Source organism: Juglans regia, chromosome 11 (assembly GCF_001411555.2).
Source record: "Juglans regia cultivar Chandler chromosome 11, Walnut 2.0, whole genome shotgun sequence".
Lineage (NCBI taxonomy): Eukaryota > Viridiplantae > Streptophyta > Magnoliopsida > Fagales > Juglandaceae > Juglans > Juglans regia.
The window spans coordinates 27,551,912-27,559,070 of record NC_049911.1 but is presented as its reverse complement, the minus strand read 5'-3'; the positions used below and the strand labels follow the sequence as shown (position 1 = coordinate 27,559,070).

The 7,159-nt window shown below is 37.3% G+C and overlaps 1 pseudogene; it reads left to right on the top strand.

The window, feature by feature from the left end:
* Positions 1–605: 605 nt before the first annotated feature.
* Positions 606–5,092, top strand: LOC109002908 (annotated as a pseudogene).
* The last annotated feature ends 2,067 nt before the right edge of the window (positions 5,093–7,159 follow it).

Below are 7,159 nucleotides of genomic sequence, written 5' to 3'. Positions count from 1 at the left end.
GCCAAGAAAAAAAAAAACAAAACATTGTCTAATAAAATATTTCGAAGATATCACCGTATTGATGACTTCGTCATGCCGGCTAAAGAATACAGCCATGCTAAAGCCAAGAAAAAAAAAAAACAAAACATTGTCTAATAAAATATTTAGAAGATATCACCGTATTGATGACTTCGTCATGCCGGCTAAAGAATACAGCCATGCTAAAGCCAAGAAAAAAAAAAAAAAACATTGTCTAATAAAATAGAAATAGTTTTGGGATAATAATTACAATGATTTTATCGCATTGATGACTTCGTCATTCCAATCAATAATACAACTATGACCAATAGAAAAGAAGATTTTTTGGACAATAATTTCTGCACACCGTCACTACTTCCTCATATTGTACCTTCAATTGCGATTAACAATCATTTTTGAGACAATAATTCAATGATATAATAGTATTTTATGAATTGATCGGTCAATAATTACAATTATGAGATTTATAAATACGAAATGTTAATTTTTTTATCATCTTTCTCAATCCACTGAACCACCACAGCTAACATAATGAAAAAAATCCAGGAAATTATTGCTAAATTCATGCGGGAACATCACGCATCAATTGTCTTCAAGAACTTTGTAGATTGTTTCTAGCATCCTTCTTTTCCCATTTCCTCACCACTCCTTACCAAAGAGAGGAACAAAAGTTTAGGAGTTTCTAAGCAAATATGGCCTACTGTGCTGTTACTTTCCTCTTACATCGCCTGTCGCGGTTGATTGATGAAGAACCACATTTCTTTCGTGGGGTGGAGGTTCAGGCAGAATCAATCCGCATCGAGCTCTCTTGGATGATGCACAAATGCGTCGAGTACTTTGACAAGGAACGGGACGAGCATAAAAGAGTGGAGCAGTATCTCAGGCAAATCAGAGACATTGTTTTCGATGTTGAGGATGCTATCGACATGCTGATTCTCAAAGGCGCGACAGCGAAAGGGAGGCAGATAGAAGTCGTCATCAAAGCCAAAATGTTCGATGATGTTGTAAAGAAGATAAAAGGCAGCAAAGTAGGGATCGAAGAAATAGCCACAAATATAGAAAAGTTCGGTATCGAAGATGGTGCAGCAAGTCATGTAGATCCAACGGAGGAGGAGACACGTCAGAGGCGAAAGAGAGACGTCGAGGAAGATGACGTGGTGGGCTTCGTTAAACACTTTGCTGCATTGACTGACTGGCTTACTAAGGGGATCCCAAACCTTGGTGTGATTCAAATCGTGGGCAAGAGTGGGTTAGGCAAGACCACAATTGCCAGGAAATTGTTTAATAGTGACTGCATCAAGACACATTTTAAATGCCGTGTATGGGTGCCACTATCTCCATTTTCAGTAGCCGAAGAAGTGTTGCTTAATATTTTAGAAGAGATGCCAATAACCCTTGAGTTGGGAAGGACACTCAACAAGACCCCAAAGGAATTATTACGTAAGAAGCTGTCTACATACTTGCTAGAGAAGAGGTATCTTGTAGTCCTGGACGGCATCCCGAGTCTTCAACTGTGGGAGAAGGTAAGATCTGTTTTTCCTGATAACTTGAACGGAAGCAGAATATTAATCACAACCAAGCTGATACTCGATGTACCTGCATGGTTTTCTTACACTTACTCTCTCCCATTGCTTAATAAAGATGAAAGCTGGGAGCTATTCCATAAGAAGGTGTTCCGAGGAGGAGAATGTCCTCCCGTGTTGGAAACTCTAGGGAAACAAATGATAGAATATTGTGAGGGCTTACCCTCTTCAATTGTGGTATTAGGAAGCTGTTTAGCAAACACTGAGAAGACAAACGAAGCATGGTCGAAAGTGCTTGATGAAATAAATTTGTCTCTTACGGGGGAAAAAGCACATAAATTTTTTTTAAAATTTATCTATACCCTTCTGCCCCTGTACCTGAAGCCATGCCTTTTGCATTTTAATAAATACCAATATGGCATTGAAATCCCCGTGGAATTTCTAATTCAAGAATGGATCAGTCTGGGATTCATAGAGCAGAGTGGAGAAAGAAACACGGTGGATGTTGCTAGAGACTACTTCAAGGAGCTCGTAGATCGAAGCTTGATCCAAGTGGTCAGTAGGAGGTCAGATGGAGAAGCAATGACATGTAGTACTCATGGTCTTGTGCGACAACTATGCAAATACACACGCGGCATTGAAAGGGCTAAAGCTAGTAAAGAAGGAAACAAAGGTAAGGCTATCATAGCTTCGGCTAAATATCCGTGCACACCACTGAATAAGGGTACCGTCAAGATGGCGAGTATTCGGAGTGAAGTCGTCACATTACTAAAGCAGCAGCTTATTGAAGGGAATTCAAAACTTGATGTGATTTCAATCACAGGTATGGGTGGTTTGGGGAAGACCACCCTAGCCACAGAAATCTTTAATAATGATGCAATCAAGAGTCGCTTTAATTGTCGAGTATGGATGAGTCAAGTATCTCAAAATCTCAGAACCAGGGAGTTGTTGTTTCAAATTCTGACACATTCTGAAGTGTCAGATTCCAAAATCAGATGACTCGATAAGGAGCCTCGAAGACATGAGTAGGGATGAATTAAAGAAGAAGCTGTTGGAATACTTGCGAGGGAAGAGGTACCTAATAGTTATGGATGACGTTTGGATAACTGAAATCTGGGATGAGATAAGATCTGCTTTTCCTGACGACTTCAATGGAAGTAGGATATTAATCACTAGCCGCATACAAGAAGTTGCTTCACATGCAAGTCTTGATCCCCCCTACTCTCTTCCAATCATTAAAGAAGATGAAAGCTGGAACCTCTTTCGTAAGATGGTACAACCAGGAGGAAATCCTAAAATATCCTTAGCTGATCTAGGGAGACAAATAGCACAAGGTTGTCTTGGCATACCACTTTCAATTCTGGTAATATGTGGCGTTTTAGCAAACAAAGGGAAGACTCGTCGAATATGGTCAAAAGTGATTGCCGATGTAAATTGGTACCCGGCTCAGGCTACAACAATACGCGATGACATTCTGAACCTAAGCTACACCCACCTGCCGCCAAACTTGAAACCGTGTTTTTTGTATTTAGGTGCGTACCCGAAAGACTTTGAAATCCTTGCAAGCCAACTGATCCACTTATGGATAGCAGAGGGACTCATAAATTGCGATGGCAATGAAGACATTGAGGACGTTGCTGAAAACTACTTGAACGAGCTCATTGACCGAAACTTGATCCAAGTGGTTGAGAGGAGGTCGGATGGAGGTGCAAAGACATGTCATGTCCACGACCTTGTGCGAGACCTCTGCATATCCGAGGGTGCGGAAGAGAAGTTTTTTGACGTATCTGAAAATGTCAATCTTTCATCGTGGAAAAAATCTCGGAGGCTTTCCATCCAGGGTAGCACTCTTGATCTATACATGTCTTCAAACACCCCCAGCCCCTCAATTGCTCGTTCTTTGTTGTTCTTCGGCGAAGATACATATGGTGGCTTTGATCCAAACCACTGGAAATGGGTCCAAGAAAACTTCAACTTGCTTCGGGTGCTTAACTTTGGGAATCTGAATGTCTACTCCATTCCCACGTGGATAAAACGATTGAACCATTTGAGGTACTTGCGTGTGCAGTCAGATGCACTGAAAGCTATTCCCGCTTCTATTGGCAACCTTACGAACCTAGAAACGCTTGATCTTAGAGGTACTTTTCTGAATAGTTTGCCAATCGGGATATGGAAGCTGCGAAATTTAAGGAATCTCTATATGTCTGGGCCAGTGAGTTTACCGAACCAGTCGGACACAGAAATTAAAGCTCTTTCAAATCTCCAACTCCTCTCCACCGTATCACTTGACGCACAAACAGTCCGTCCCATTGTCGAGGATAAGCTCCCTAATGTAAGGAAATTAGGAATATGGTTTGCATCAAACGAGAGCAACAGCGAAGCAGTACATGCTTTGGCCAGCCTCCAACATTTACGCCGCCTTCGAAAATTGAAAATTATAAACTGTTCGGTGATTCTTAGTCTGCCTAATTCATTTCCAGAAACAATCACAAAAATAACCTTGCGACAAGTGTGCTTAGAAGACGGTGACTGCATGAAAGTGCTGGGAAATCTCGTCAATCTTCAGATTCTGAAATTACAAAGCTGCTTGCTTTCCAGTCAGCTCTACATCTTTGGAGATTCGTTTCCTGCACTCATATTTCTTAAATTGGAAAATTTGAGGATTAAAGAATGGAAACAGGGGGAAGGTGCAATGCTGGGCCTAAGGCATTTGGTTGTCGATCGATGCTTTGAGTTGAACATGCTTCCTTGGAAATTATGCAATTTGATTAACTTGCGAGAGGTGGAGGTGTTAGAGAGCATATTAGTGTCGGTAAAGGTGCTTCAGGCATTGCAGATGAAGGCTGAGATTAAGGTACTGATCGATCCTCCCCTAGATGACTTTTCTGGTAAATCCGCCAATTGGAGAGGAACGCTGAGATTATGGTACTAAGGCATATTAGTGTAATTTATACTATTACGAGGTTGTCCCCTCGAGTGTTGTTGTCTTAGGTTGCAGCCAAAGTAAACAAGGGAAGGCATGATCTTTGTTTCTTTTTCTAAACTCCAAGTCGTTTAAACTGGAAAATTTGATGATTAAAGGATGGAAACAGGGGAGAGGTGCGCTGCGGCGACTTTAAGGCATTTGGTTATCTATCGATGCTATGAGTTGACTTTGCTCCCTTCAGAGATATTCCGTTGGAATTTCTTTGGAGAGGTGGAGGTGTTAGAGAGCAACTAGATAGACTAAAATGTTGCAGGAATTTCAGACGACGTCTAGGTTCCAGATCTTTGGAGATGTGGAGGTGTAAGAGAGCAACTCGATAGATGCAGACGTTGCAGGAATTTCAGAAAACGTCTGGGTTCAAGCTACTGATCGATCCACCTCTAGATGGTGATTTTTATGGAGAAATCGCAGCGTCAAAATTTGAACATTTCTAGTTTTACGTTTGTGCAATGCTTGCTAATGTGGTGACAGGGAACTTCGTCACGTACAGAAATTGTTGTTTCCTAGTCCGTTGGTTTTGTCTGCTTATCATGTAATGATTTATAGTTAAGGAATTTATGCTTTACGTCGAGGATGTCTTTTTACAAAGTTTGTGATACGAAGTTTGTGGTACAAGAGCATTAGAGCCATCTTTAAAATTTGAAAAAATATAGATAAAATCATCTACATTCGCTTCGTCAAAATGCAAAAATTTGAACTTTTAGCTCATAGTGATTTTAAGTATATCTTCAAATTTAAAGATATACTGTTTATCATCTAATGTAATATTTTATTATAAAAATTAAAATCAACTTCTTTCTTGTGTCAATAGTGTACAATAATATAATATATTTTTTTTTTAAATAATAACCCAACTAAGTTCTTATAAGGTTAATACTATATGATTATAGCTACAGTAATTTTTATTTGTTATAATAATATAATATAATTTTATTAGCTAAAAAATCTAATGCTTCCATCTAATTCATGCCAGCAAAAAAGTTGTCGATATTATCTGGGATGTCTTTTCTTTAATCTTTGATTATTGATTGTTGGGCTTTTTTTAAATAGTATATTTTTACATTGTTACTAAATAACGTGTGCGACTTGGGAGTGGGTTTATTTTTTATCCTGTTAAATGGCCTCAGGAGCAAATGGATGAAGATTTTGTCAAGCTATCGAAAATGTTCAATGTATGAGATCTGTTGTCCGGGTGCCAGCTTTGGACTCCAAATACAAGATTGTTGTCCTTGCTTTTAAGCAGATATATGTTATCATTTTTAAACGACTTGTTTGGTGAGATGAAAATTTTATGAATAGTAATAAAGTAGTTTATGAATATTAGTGAAATAGTTTGAGTTGAGTATTTTTTTAGATTTTGAAAAAAGAGAGAGAAAAAGTTGAATAAAAAATATTATAAAGTTAAAATATTGTAATAATATAGTTTTATAATATTATTTTTGTTTAGAGATTTGAGAAAATTGGAATTGTTTTTTTTTTTATTTGAAAGTTTGAAAAAGTTGTAATGATTATTTTGAAAAAATTATAATAATTAGTTTGAAAATTTTGTATTTGAATTATGTTTGAGAATAAGATAAAATGAGATGAAATCAAATCAAATGATAATTTTGTGTCTCATCTAAGATTCCAAACCTGCAGAGATGGGATGAAATGATGAGATCATATGAGAATTCCAACAATCAACAGTGAACCACCTCCTCAAACAAATGTCTCATCCCACCCACGCATTTCATACTTAGAACCTACTTCATTGCATTTCACACTTACCATCTGAACTTAGGATTGGAAGAAAGAGTCACCTAAGGGCGGTTGGATATGAAAGTCAGTAGCTCTGTGACACACCTAGCCACTGTTGCATATTGTTGAGGCTTTGAGAATATTTTAAGTTCATGCCAAAGAAGTACAGCATTTTTTGTGTCCAAGTTTTAGGAATGATGATCGTCCAAGCCAGAATGTAAACTTAATTTCTTGACTTAATGATGTACACTCAATGGTTCTTGTCTCAATTACTATCTCTTGTAATATTCTTTTCAGGAAAATTCTAGTGTGTCAAATTATTATGGAACATTAATACAAAGGTGGCAAAAGAAATAGTAGAGTAATTCACTGAGTTCACTTAGGACCCGTTTAAATAGTGAGGTAAAATTATATATTTTTAAATAAAAGTTGAATAAAATATTATTAGAATATTATTTTTTAATATTATTATTATTTTGATATTTGAAAAAATTGAATTATTTATTATATTTTATGTAGAAATTTAAAAAAATTATATTGATGAGATAAGATAAAATCGTTTCTATATCTAAACTTTTTTTATAGTTGCTCTGCAGTATTTATTTGGTGGAGAATAATATGTACGTTCGCGTGTGCACATGTGATTTCTGTTCTATTATGAACAACTCAAAATAATTCCTACTTCCAAATTTCCGTAGCAGATTGAGAGAGTGTCCCACATAGATAACTTGCATACTTTTGTTCAGAGACCTTGAGAAACATTAATGCCTTGCCAGGGCTATAAAATCAAACTGCGAGCAGCGAGTTTTACGTTATGAACAAAAAAAGTCTGTTGAGAATGTAAAATGGTTGAAATGGGGCTAATTGTATGTATATGATTATTAATTAATATAGG